Source organism: Neovison vison, chromosome 12 (assembly GCF_020171115.1).
Source record: "Neovison vison isolate M4711 chromosome 12, ASM_NN_V1, whole genome shotgun sequence".
Lineage (NCBI taxonomy): Eukaryota > Metazoa > Chordata > Mammalia > Carnivora > Mustelidae > Neogale > Neogale vison.
Genome location: NC_058102.1, coordinates 70,814,595 through 70,829,181, shown reverse-complemented (window position 1 = coordinate 70,829,181; position 14,587 = coordinate 70,814,595). Strand labels below are relative to the sequence as shown.

The window sequence follows — 14,587 nt, the reverse complement described above, 5'->3', positions numbered from 1 at the left end:
AATTCAAACCATGCATTCTGAGCTCCCTTTCTCACCCCTCACAAACCTTAGTGGAATGAAGGGCATTAAAAGTAAGTAAACAACCAATAAATGTAACTATGTTACTGAGTCATGTGGGGAGGAGGGCAACATGCAGAGAAAATGGCTAAGTTGTTCACATTGGTAAAGCAGACTTTGTTCCATAAACTTTCCAAGAACACTGGTAGAATGCTTCATTTTTAATTCATTCGATCCCACTTAAAATTTACCTGACTCCAGCAATTGGACTGGGCTATTTTTTGCTCTCACAAAATGCCATTTTTATTAACACATCAAGGAAAAATATAAATATGTTCAGCTTGATATTCTGACTTAATGTTTTGAAGATCAAACTCATGTAAACACAAAAGAAAGCTCTGTTAACCACTTACAGGGGCAGGAGGATGAAAGCTGAAGAAACTTTGCAACATAGCATCATGGCACATTTACATGTAAGAAATAAATTCAGGCACTTTCTGCCCTTCCATTGATCATACCATTATTAGGACTTTATATAAGCTGAATCCTCTCTGATAATATGGCCAGCATTCACTGGGTACATAAAATGACAAAAGGCAGTTCTGAGTTTTCCATAAAACATCTCTTTTAGTCCCCAGAACAACCTTATGAGAGGTCTGTACTATCCTTTCTCCACTTCACAAATGAAGAAACTGAGGCAAGCACAGAGAAGTTAAACTGCTTACCCAAAGGAACCTATTTTGCATCCCACTGAACCAGGCTGGTAAATTAGGCAATCTTAATCTAGACTCCATACTCATGACCCATATGACTGTTAGGTCTGGAAAATTCTACCATGTTCATCTTCAATTTTCACCCCTCCTAAAAAGAACTCTAACACAGACTAGAATTAAGCCCACCTTGTGTTCTCCCATAACACTCTGTACTTACTTCTGCACTTAGATTTTCCTTTATTTATTGCAATTGCTTCCTTAATGTCTGTCTCCCACAGACTGTAAGCTTGATGATGGCAAGAGCCATATGTGTCTTGTTCATTATTAAATTTCTAGAAGGTAGCACTTTTAAGTATATACAGAGTATTCAATAAATACTTCATGAAGGAAAGCACAAGTATTTTTAAATTGCTTTAAAAAAATCTGTTCTCTCATGCAATTCAAAAATTTCCATTAGTAATTGAAAATATTGACAATTTCACTACCAACAATAATACCTAATGTGTTCAGTGTTTACTATCCTAGGTCCGGTTCTAAGTAATTTATTTATATTCAATTTCTCAACAGTAATTGTAGCCACTGTTTCTTTCTCTCTTTCTTCCTTTCTTTCTCAGAAGAGAAAAATGAAATTCAGAGAGGTTAAGAACCTAGGTCCATATCACACAGCTAATGAAATACAGTCAGGATCTAAACACAGGCATCTAGAATCTATGCTATACACTACCTTGAAATAAGGGCAAGTCACAAGCTGCTAAATTCTCACTTTAAAGAGATTTGAAAATGTTGGCAACAAAAAACGATCTCCATTCTATGGACTTTTTAAAAAAAAAATCTTAACCTATCTTTATTAAAGTATAGTGGTAGAGTTAAAACAAAAAAGAATAGCCTGTATTTACCTCTATTTTTCCAAGTTTTCTTAGAATCTTTAAAAATATTCCTTCTTTTACTTTTCAAAAGATTACTTTTAAAAAGATGAGAACGATGAATGAAGAATAAGAAAAAGAGTTGAGTTTGTTTTGACATCTAGCATTTTTCATAAAGAGTAACATTGTAGTTTTAAGTATGAATTCCAACCTAACAAAATATACAGTGCTTTTACAGTGCTACACTATTACATAGACATTATAATCAATATTTTTAGGTTATTACCTGCAAAAAATTTAGTATTTATGTCCAACTGCAGAGTAGACTTTATGGCTAAATTGTAGCTGTTTTTCTCTTCTCTCAACTACTAGTACCAAATAGCTTTATGCATGACAAATCATATGGCTCAGAGAACTTCCTGATCACAGATTAGATCTATTAAAAATCTAAGTCAGTTAAGAAGAAATCTCCATGAATTTGGTACACCAAAATTTGAACTCAATAGGTATCCACTTCTGACAAATCCAATTATAATCTTAAGTGATTTTTAAAAGGATGACGTTCCAATAACTCTCTTAAATCTGTATCTAATCTGAATTTAATCATGAGGATGCAATCAGACAAATTCAATATTGTGAGATACTATGTGAGACAAATGACTAGGACTCTTAAAAAATGTTGTCAATGTCAAGACAAAAAGATGGAAGGGTACTATTTACAATGAAGGGAGACCTAGAGAGATATGACAAGTGAACGCAATACCTAATGCTTGACTTGATTCTGATTTTAAGGACGGGGAAAAAAAAAACAACTACAAAAGGTATTATCAGGACCATTAGGAAACGTGGATATGGACTATATCAAATAATACCACTGTATTAATATTACATTCTTGGATGTGCTCATGTTACTGTGGTTATGTTGGAGAATGTCCTAGTTCTTAGAAGTGTTAGCCTGCGATGTGCTTGTAAATGAATCAAAAAAGAAAAGAAAAAAAAATAAGTAAAAGCCTAAAATTAATAAATAACAAAACCTGGTGAACAGTATAAAGTATATGAATGCTCACTGTACTCCTCTTTCCACTTTTCTATAGATCCAGATACTTTTTAATAAAAAAAGAAAAAGAGACATTAAGAAAAGTTCTGTATTTGAATAACTGTGACATTTTTTAGATGACTAGGGAGTTTTCAGTTGCAGTAAATGTAAATTCAAAAATATTCTGGGCTTGTGAGTTAGCTTTGTGATCTGTAAGTGCCTACATGTTGTCATAAAGAGCAGCTATAAAATAATTATACCTAAACCCAAACAATCAATTTTGGTAATGCTTTAAGTTAGCAAAAGGTAAACAGTGATACTTTTTAATGATTATTCTCATATTAATAACATGATAAATCATAAAAATCTCTTTTATCCTATACTTTTTCCTACATTCACCACTTCCTCCTGTTCTTTTATTAATACTTATGTGTACCTTTATCTTGCTGAACAAGTGATTTACATAGTAAGTATTCACTAAATATTTTTCAATGAACAAATCAAGATGGGAATGTTTCTGTATCTACATCACTTTATATGCAGATGTGTAGAGATGATTAAGTAAGTCATAATGAAAGCATATAAAATCTTCTGCTAATTTAACTCATTTAGTCAATCTGAGATGATTTTTAAAGTTAATAAACCCAGAGGACCCAGTGAGATGCTGTATTGTTTGAGATCTGCAAAAACAACACATTTATCAAAGTGGACAATTAATAAGAGACAGCCTTAACATGCTTCAGATGAAGATGATCCCCACTGCGTTGTACTATACCAAAGTCTAGGGTCTCAATGGGATGATTTTCGGGTCCTCGAGCAGATCCAAAAGTGTTTCCTGAGGAAAATTCTTGCTTTGTCTCTATGACCTCCTAAAGCTAGAGTCAATTTAAGGACAGAAGTGGGAGTGCCCTCAATCTAGGCAAGAATACAACTCAGTCAAGAACTGATTGTTCCTTATCTCTTAGCAACCGTCTGGATGTAACAACTGTTATTTAAAGGAGATAGTTTAAGGGACATGTTAGCCTTTTCTTAGATCTCTGCCAATATCCTTTCACCAGGAAATCTACATACCTGGCAAACATTAGTTTAGCTACTTATAGAAATGCCTTCCTTCACTAAGTTAGTTATCATTCAATATTCTTTCTCTTATCTGGCTGTACTAAAAATGGCAATGTAAAGAATGCCTTATGAATCTTCTACAATACTTCTATCGAAGACAACTTAAGGAATCATAAAACCAATGACTCTTTCACATCAGGGTCCCCCCAAACAACTGTGATTACTGATAAAATGGTAGGTGTTTTGTGTTGTTGTTTTGTGGGGTTTGTTTAGTTGTTGTTGTTGTTGTTGTTGTTGTTGTTGTTGTTTTGGCCAGAAAATGATAATCATTAACCTTATTATGACTGTCAGGTTACAAAGAGTATTCTTAACCAATGTTTTAGAAAGGATTATCTTCCCTTAACTACTTATTTATGTGCACACAAACATTAATGTGTGTATGATGTACATAATTTTATAATTTTACAATATTTTATAATACATGTATTTTATAATAATGAATAATCTTATAATACATGTATGTATTGTTATATAACAAATATATGTATTACACATGTATAATATAAAAAAAAGCTAAGAGATTCCATGACAGAAATATTTTCCTTTAAATATTTTTAATCCTTTTAGGAAGTACTTGAAGTTCTAATAAATCCTGTACAAACCACTGGTTTCAATATTATTTATTAAGTACTTGAAATTTACATATCACCTTATAGTCCAATGTTATTTGCCATATTATGTGAAATATTCTTTAAATTCTTTCTATATTATTAAAATCTTCTCAAGGTTAATTTCTTATGTAAGTAGTAAAGTGATTTAAGAGATGGGAATTATTATATCCCCATTTCACAGATAAAGAAATTAAGACATGGAAAGTTTATGTAATTTGCAAAACTGACACAGCTAGTAAGTAGCTGAGTTGTAGAATATATTTAAACAGTCTGACTCCAAAGCCTACCCATAGTTATATAGTTTCTCCCTAGTACGGTATTAAGAAATCAAAGCATCCACCAGAAGCCTCAGCCATATCTATATATGGAAAAGCACTTACAAGATCAAGACCTAAATCATAGATTTAATATAGGTTTAATTCAAACCTACACTAGAATACACTATTTTAATAGTAAAATTGAGAAATCTAATAGAATAAAACCATAAGGTTCAATCTTCATTCCCAAATGCCTTGCTGTCCCCAGGAATCTACAGTCTTTTTACAATCACATTCTTTTTCCATACCTGCTTGAATTTTCTACTCAAAATTACCAATACCCTTGCCCGCTACCCTATAAAAGCAGTATGTCCTGACGACAAGTGAGATCAAGGATTCCCACCTATTAATTATTAATATCATTATTTACCAATTCATCACAAGGTTTTCCATATTAATTTCACCACTGAAGATGTGAACAGCAACATATTTAAAAATTACTCTATTGTAAGGAGGCATCCTACCCATTACGATAGCAAAAACTAATCAGATAAACTTTCTGAGCAGAGCTACTGCCTGTCACTAAAGATATTATTTCTATAAGAAGTCCCTGTGAAGGACTTAATAAAGAGACGTTTGAGAAATTTTACGTAGTTACACTTCTCAAAGGAAATTCCATCTATAATGTGCACTGGAAATTGGTATCTCTCAGAAACCGTCTCAAGAAGCCTTTAGTAAGAAACCCTTTATATAACTGTCCATGTGTCTGGATATCCCCTGTCTAGCACATTGCCCTGTGCCATGTATGAATGAATTCATTCAGATTGGAGAAATTAGAAGTCCGGAACACAATCATTGTATGCTATTTATTTATAGTGTCTGATTTTTTAGTAATATTTATTCATCAATGAAAATAATGCTGGTATTACATCGTAGGTATTTGAAATACATTTGTTGAATGAATGGATACATTTCTGCAACTTAAATAACAGATTATAAAGTTCTGGAAGCACTTTGTTATCGAGATCAATACTACAGTTTGACGGATAAGAGTGAGTTCTTTGGAGCTGGACTGTTGGGATTTGCATCCCAGCTCTGCCACTTGTTACCTGGGAAGTTAGGCAACTCTCTTTCTTTCATTTTCTTCGTTTGTGAAGTAGGGATAACAAATGAGATTTCTGTGAGGCTAAGGCTGGCACAGAATAAGTACATACTGAATGTCAGTGCTATCTTTATATCTATCTCTATTAGTATATCTCTATATGTATAGAGAAAGAGCTTGGATCACATCTTGTGGGTCAATTTTAGAAACTGTGTGTAGTATCAGCTGGGATGCAAAAGGGGAAGGTATTCCCACCCAACCACAAACTTCTTTAAACCCAGTGCTGAAATGACAAATATACATGGTGGCATTTCAAAAAGTAAATATAATTGTCCTTTTAAAACATATAATCTCTAAAATAACCTATACGATCCTTAAGCAAACATCTCTTCCATTCTAATTCCATGGAAATTTGAAGAAACTGACAGAATTCATTGGATAAATGATATAAAGATCTATGTAAGTCAGTGTTACTCCCAAGGTTTTTTTAAAAAGTGATACAACTTCACCTTCTTACAGAAGGAAGCTAAAAAGGGAAGATGGTTAATAAAAAACTTAACTCTTTCTGATTCATTACTACCCTACTGAGCTGTAACTACTAGAATCCAGATAGAGATTGAAGTTTTAATTTTCCTCCCTCCATGGAAAGGAATAAAACAGTGCCATCCAATAGAAATAAAATGTGAGCCACAAATAAGAGCCATGCATGTAATTTGAAATTTTCCAGTTGCCATGTTAAAAAAGTGAAAAGAAACAGGTGAAAATAACTTTGACAACATAATTTATTTAACTCTGTATAGCAAAATGTTGTTAATTCAATATATAATCAATATTTCTTCAACATGTAATCAATACTAAAAAAATATCGTAGCAAGATGTTTTGCATCCTTTCTTTCAGACTAAGTCTTCAAAATCCACTGTTTTTTATACTTACAGCAAATCTCAGTTGAAACTAGCCACATTTCGAGTGCCTAAGTGTAATGTGGCTAGGAGCTACCATATTGGAAAGCACAACTATAAAAGGATTCTGAGAGCTTTTCTTTATACTGTTTCCCTAAATTATATACTTCTTCCTCAAAAACTAAAAAAGCAATATATCTTTGCCAATTGATACAACCTAGACAAATGAACATTCTAAAAGCTTAATTTTCCTGATATTTAAAAATGCAAAATCTACTTCAGCTAAGGGGAAAATAACAGGTCAAATGACTTGGTCAAAATATATTTTTGGCTTATCATGTGCTAAGTCACAGTCTATAATAGCTCTTACCAACTACTCCATAAATTTAAAAGCTTCTAATATTTAATACCTGCCAATATTCTTTTATTGAGGATTTCTCCCATACTTTTAAGGTAAATGAAATGGGTCAAAAATTAGATTTTGCGTATAATTTACTATCTATAGCATGATTTTCCCTTACTGAACTAGTGATGAAACAGCATTGGTCTGATTTAATACTATAAATTCAGAACAAATGGGAAAGCATTAAATTCAGAAGTGCTTCTGGACCATTAACTTCCATGCTGATTTGACAGGCACCATAGTATTCAGGCAACAGACTCGGGAATATAACCTATTCCTAAAGCAAACAGTATTTTATCTCATAACCATCTGGGGTTCTCGTCCTAAGGGCGACTTGTGTAGAGTTGTCTGGTATATTTTAATATCCTGAGGTGTGGAACTAAGACCTACTTTATTAGCGAAACCCATTTTGCTAGGAAAAGAAGACTGACATAGAAGAGATTATAGAGGGAACAAAATTTTGGCTGAGGCCCTTGTTTTCATTATTTAGCTAAAGAAAATCATGGGTTATATATGCTTTCAAAACCCTATGGTTTTTCTAAGGTACCAATAAAAGTGATACCATTCATAACATGGACAGTGGTCTCTTTCATATATTGCCTATAGTCGCAAACTTAAGTGCCAAGCAGATGGTTGAAATCTGTTTTGTGTAAAATGTGTGCTTTTTTTTCCCCCAACTGTGTTCTTTGTATTCATATTCAGCCTAGGTTTTAGCCATCAAAACACTGGCACTATGTCGATCATTAGCAGCATTTTAGACAACTGGCAACTAAGGTATTCACTGTTCTCCACAAAATGTTCAGCTAATATTTCCCAGATGTATAATTAAGGCAAAAGATCATCTTCTTAAATTGGTATCAGCACTTTGGATGGCTTCTGGCTTCCAACAGATGATATCAGTGGAAAACAATTTTATATCAAAAATCAAGATTCTGTTTCTTGGATGTTTTTGTTTGCTTGTTATACAGCTGCCCATAAAAAGAAATCTATAAATTTTCCCAAGCTTCACCCAGAATATAAGGAATAGGCAGCTAATGCAAAACTCGCATGCTGCTTTCACCAGGAAAATCTATGATGCACTCCATAGGTATAGATAACTTTCTTCAAGTTTAGTATTGTAGTTTAGCATTTTCCTATTTTCAAAATATGTGTACAAACAATGCTTTACAAAGCAAGTGACCCTTTTTATCTTAATAGAAAATTCTTTTTTGTCCAGTATTTTTTATATAAAATGATTCCTTTTTATGACAATATACAAATAAATGAGCTTTAATTTGCATAGTTTAAAATATGTTAGATCAGGGAATGCATTATTTTAATACTTGATATACTGACACTTGCAAAAATAGCTTTTAGGAAGAGAAGTAGTTTTAGGATATTTCATTATGAGCAGTAAGCAGAGGAAGCTATGCTACGTTGCTGCTACAGAGATATAAGTTACCTGGGATCAATAATCATAAATGCATTTAAGATAATTATAGTTGTAGCTACAACAAAATTTTAAAAGTAAGTCAATGAATTTCTTATAGACATTACTTCATATGCTAACATGTATGTTATCAAACAAAAATAATTTTTTTCAAAGTCTGAATTCAGTGGCTTGCATTCAGAGATAATCCAAATATTTTTATAAATTTTCATAAGTTTAAAATGAGTCATAAGAATTAGGGGATAAATAATTTTATACTCATTTTAAAGCCCATTTTATAGATGCATGGCTGAAACCCAAAGAATTTAAATGACTTATATATTACAAAGTTTTAATTCTTGATTTAGAAACTGTAGGAACATATGCCAACTTTGTATATCATTAAATGCTATATTATAAAATATATTAGCAGTAAGTTGCTCAACTGGATGATTTCCAGATTTTCTTTCTTATTTAACAGTAGGATATTTGCACATTTCCCTTTGGTCCTAGTTCTAAATGTAGTTCTGGTGCAGCAAGGTCCTCTTCTGTTTGTTTCGTTTTGTTTACAACCTTTATTTCTGTACCAAGAGAATAAAAGAATAACACCCATTCTTTATTCTTAAATTAAAGTAGCAGGAATAGAAATTTTTAAAATTCTGTATCTGAATTATTAAGCAAAAAATGAATTTTAACTAATAGCCAATTCCTATGTTATCCTAAATGTGTGAATCTATATTTAAAACTTACAACTAATCTGTACAAGGACTTTGTCATACCATAGCCATATTTTCAAAGTACATATAATACAGAAAGTCCTTGGATACGGAGTCACAGATTATGTTGCTGATGGTATAACTACACTTTTTTTTTTTTTTCAAACACTGTGTTAAAAAAAAAAAAGCAAGCACTCTGCCAAATGTAACATATTAACAATATGTGAAGCTTGCCCTTTCAGATAATATAGCTTTTTAAGTGCATCTTTCATTGTTTATTCCTCTACTTCTTGCTTTAGGGTTTAACATTTATTCTCCTAAAATTGCCAGCCACCAACTATTGCATATAAAGTTGGTTGACATGATCCTAATAATTGACTAATTTATTTCGGGAACCACCTAAAATCTTTCTTTGGGCTACCTGTTTATAGTCTTAATTAATCTTACCACTTTCCTACCCAGTGTTTTATTTATCCATATAAAGATATATACTGTCCATAGCCCCAGGGTTGTCCTGATGCTCTACTTTCTAGCCTTTTCTCTTTTTTTTCTTTTATCTTATTCTTATAAATACGTCAAGCTCTTTGACCTAAAATGTCACTCTCATGCTTTTCATATTGCCCCATAGTTCCCTTTTCAATAGTCCATATATAATTTATTTTTCATGGTATTCATAATAGTTGAGGATAGCAATCTGAGGCACCTGAGAGTTTCAACCACATAAAACATGAATCCTCTCTTTTGAACCATCGGCTTCAAACTAGTTCATAGCAAATTTGAGAACTTAATCCTGAATAAGAATTATAGCTAGTTCTTAGATTTAAAACTCCTAAAATATACTATGACTATTTGTTCCTGCACAATACCACTCAGCAGACAGGTAAACTGAGAAGTGATTCCCCCATGGAAGGGCTGGCAATATAAAATACTCTGGCTCTCAACAGTTGCATAAATGTAAGAATTCTGACCACTAGAGTAAGGAGCTAGGGACCTTTCAAGTGGAGTCCAAGGTAATAAAATTTCAAAGGTCAAAGATTTTAGAAATTACCCAGCATATCTTCACATTTTACAGATGCATCCCCTAAGACACAAAACAACTTCTCAGTCTATAGGGGAGAACTAGAACTTAAGATGTTATACCCAGCTAATAATACTCTCCATATATTTTACTTAGGGAAAAAAAAATCAGCGAGGATACTGACAAATATAAATGTTTACCAAAAAGAGAGGAAATTTTTCTATGTCTTAGGAGAAATATACTCAAAGCCCACAAAATATTTTCATTTGTTATGTATGCCTTAGGCCTCTAACACTCAACTTCCTCATCTCTATCCAAAATCTCAAATATTCCCCAATATTATTCAAGCATATCTTGAGCTACCAAACTTTTTGAATTCAAATTGTTCCTTCAATATGCATGACAATACTACCTTCAGATTTCTCCAGCTGGAATACTATTATATATATTCTTCACAGAAGTCTTAGAGACTCCCAATTATCTTTTAGTTTACTTATAAAAGTCTATATATTCTATTCCTTCACTTTGATTCTTTAAATTGCTATCAGGACCTTTTGGATATGCTTTCTTTCTCTAAAATAATGCTTTTAAATCATTAAATATTCCTAAATTGTTTTTAGGTCAAATTAGATCCATTTTATTTTTCCAGTAATGTTAATTTTTTTAGAAAAAATTACACCACCATATTTATATCCCATAATCCTTAGTGCTCTAAAAACAATAACTTTTCATTTATTTCCCATATTCTAGCTATGCTTAGGGCTAGAGGGAAATAGAAGTTCTTGCCTCAGAAATAGCATTCATTGTTATCTTTGTTTTTCTACTCCTAGGTGTTGTTTGATTAATGGTACTTGGAATATTACATAAAAGTTTTCTTCACATCCTGCTGATATTATGGGAGAGATGACAATCTGAATCTGATATTATATATTCAATTATCACTCATTCAAGGTCCAAACTGAATTAATAAATGAATCAGAAATTGCATAGTTTGATCACCAACTCATTCCTTTCTCTACTAAATAATATGAACACTATATATTATTCTAACAAATCTTCAACATAGATCTCTTATAGGTGCAGATGAAAAAGAAGCAAAGAAATAGCACTGTTAATGTTGTGTGACATATTCCTGCAAACTCTTTTCAAACATATGATGAAACTCAATAGCAAATAAGGGGGGGGGTGAAACAAAGAGACATCAGGAAAAGAGTAAAAATAAAGTCTTTGGACTTTGTAAATTATTGCCCAACAAACTCTGGGCCCAGGTAAATAACCCAAAGAAATAATTGTAGGCAAACAAGTTAGACCTTAACTTCAGAATTGGAATAAAATGTTTTAGAACTTTGTCAAGCAGCCTATAGTAACCGTGAGTGAAAAAGTACAGCATAAATACAGCATTATTTTTCTCATTTTGTGTTGTCATGTGAAGGCTATTTCTCATTTTCAGTGTTTGTGCTTCCTTTTCATTACAATGTTCTTTTATTAGATAAATACAAAATTTTTGAAAATGACAATTCAACAGATCATACGTGAAAGTTCTACAACCAGTTTCCAAACTACCACCTTGGTATCTTGATCCTAATTAATATGAAAACAAAACAAAATCAGTAATAAAGTAAATCACTGACTACATTTTGAAATAAATTTTGATTAAAAATGTACCAACCAAACACTTTTTGGGCTTATGTCTTCTTTTACTCCTAGATTAAAAAAATATATCAACAAGCCAAGCAGGTTAACCCTTTCCCTTCTTTTCTCAGTAGTGTTCCTGAAGCCCTTAAGGAGAGAACACTATTTATAAAATTGCAGCTCAGCCTCCCAACTGATCTCTCTTAAACTGCCAGTATAGAAACCTTATAAAAGGTCCTGAGTGTGGTTTTTTTTTTGGGGGGGGCCTCCACAGTGAATTTCATTTCTTCATATTACACCTATTCTCAGTCCATCTGATTCTTAGGTTTCAATGTGACAGAAATGACTGGGATAGGTAGGGGAGAGGCACATGAGCATAGAACATAATCAAACTCTATGCATCTCCACAATGAGAAATATTAAAAACAAAGCTACTAATACATTTTTAAGAAAGATCATATTTTCTGTTTCTCAACATTTCCTTTTCTAAAAAACACATTCTTTCAAAGATGTGAAGAGCAGAAATAGAATGCTGTTACATATGAAAGTTTCAATGGATTTGCTGCCAGCAGCTTTTCTTTATAGTGTTCCTCTTACCTACAGTATGTGTTGGCACTGGCAGGTAGCCCTAATTCGTTAGTAGCCAAATTATTTTTGTCCCTGAAGTACGAGAAATCTCCATAGCACATGAATGAGACATGGTTTACTAGTTTACACACATTTTTATAACTCCAAGAAACCAAAACTCATTCACAAATGCTTTCATTTCAGCAAAGAGAAGGGCTACAGAATACCAGAGATACCTACTTGGAATTCCTGGTCCCCATTCTCCATGTGAAAATGAAGAGGGGGGAAAAAATCTTTTTAGCTTTACCAAAAACTACTTTGGTCCTTAATGCAAGAAAAACAAACAGCTTTCTGTTCACCACACTTCACATTTCAATAAAGTCAAAATATTTCAGTATAAGACATTAAGAAAAAAATGTCATTTAGTAATAAACCTAAATGTCTCCAGATAAAAATTTATCATGCCAGCAGAGCAGGTTTAGATAATGTGGTTCACAACGACTAGCATCTTCATACTGCGTGATCCCCAGCCAGATACATACTGCTACACCATCTTCACTAAGTTATAAAGAAAATAGGAAGAAACAATAAGCAACACTTAGAAATAAACATACAACACAAGTGATGATTCAGCCATTGGGGGGGGGAGGCTAAAAAACAAACCAAAACAAAAACCCAAAAATAAACAACAACAACAACAAAAAACCCTGAATTCCAAGGAGAGACAAAAGTAAATGTATTAACATCAAAGACCAAGTAACTGAAATGTTACTTAGATAAAAGAAAGAGAGATTTAAAATACAATGAGACGAGTTCAGGTTTGAATTGATTAAAGGTTCAACACTGACTTCAAATGCCTATGAACATCTCCAAGCTTTTGTTTTTAATTTTCCTTCTGTCATGTTTTATGGGTAAAAGTCCTTAAACTACCTTGTAATAGATTAATTACTTTCAAGCTGGGTGACAAAAGGGCATAATGACCGGAAAATGATACAAAAGAAACAGAAAAAGCATGTTAACAAGTTTATCAACAAACCTGGGTAATTCTCATGAAGTACAGATTAAGGTTCAGTGGTTCCAAACTGGCAGCATTCAAGTTGGGTTCATATTTGGGTTTTTTGTTTTGTTTGTTTTTTTAAACCACCTGTCCTAAAACGACATTGTTTATGCTAATTATCTTTGTTTATGCCACAATTCTGTTTGTTTACCACATTCTTTTAAAATACCATATCCCTATAAACAGTTCTCACCAGAATTCTTCTAAATCTTGTTTCGGTCTGGTCCTTCTCGGCAGCCCACTGAGCCGAATGCAGCTCTACAATGAAGGCGCAAGAGCTGGGAACAACTTTGAGTCTCTGACTCCTCAGGCTGGCAAAGGCAGGGAATACTGCTGAGGTTTTACTCTCAGCCTCCAAGGGAAAAGGATACTGAATGTGTAGAAATGCAACACCCCCCTATTGGACAAGCAGAACCATACGCCACAGGATCTCCAGAGGAGATGTATGAACTCTCAACTAGTAAGTGAAGAGAAGAACAGATAGTGCGAAAGGAAAGGGAACGCAGTTTCCAAACTGCAGGAGAAAACACAGAAATCAGAACGAATAAAAGGTCTTCTCCTGAACCATTATCAGCTCCTGGTTAAAATGAAAGAATATGAAGCATTCTCTTAAAGGGTCCCAAATAAACACTATTCACTGAAGCTAAATACTAACAGCCCTTCATTTTTTTCTTCTCTAGCAATATCATTTGGTCACGCATTCAAGTTTTAAATTTAATAGAAATGACGATGCTATCAATCAATGAAAAGGAAAGGACAGAAGGAATGACGTAAGGAAGAATTTTCTGTGTTTTAGTCCATTTCTTGCTCAACAGAATTTTCCCATTAAAAGGACGATGTTTCATATTTTGGTTAAATCTTTGAACATCTTTTTATCTGACTGCTATCATCTGAGTCAGACACCTGACATTAAACTGTATGGGAGTTAGTACAAAAGAGATATCCAGATTGGTTTATTTCCCATGCTGTTAGTTAACTTCATGGAACTTATAAATGAATAACAAATTATGGGAGAAAACAAAAATCCATCCTTTATGCTAATTTTTTTAACCTATAAAAAGGAGAGAGATGTTCAATCTACATAATACACATCTGCGTTATACATACACTCATTAGGTATTTGGAGAATTGATAGTGTAAAGAACAGACAATAAAGATCAGACTTTATCCAGGAACGTAATTTTGCTT

At 32.9% G+C, this 14,587-nt stretch overlaps 1 protein-coding gene across 9 annotated transcripts in view; it reads right to left on the bottom strand.

The window, feature by feature from the left end:
• The window catches only part of SOX5 (SRY-box transcription factor 5), a 958,250-nt gene that overhangs the window by 381,105 nt on the left and 562,558 nt on the right, over positions 1-14,587 (bottom strand). The window contains exon 1 of one of the 9 annotated variants that reach the window (XM_044229418.1): positions 13,593-13,642. The exons of the other annotated variants lie outside the window; for them this stretch is intronic. The gene's annotated coding sequence lies outside the window, so the exon portion shown is untranslated. Of the gene's footprint in view, positions 1-13,592; positions 13,643-14,587 lie in introns of those variants that run through there. 9 annotated transcript variants of the gene reach the window in all.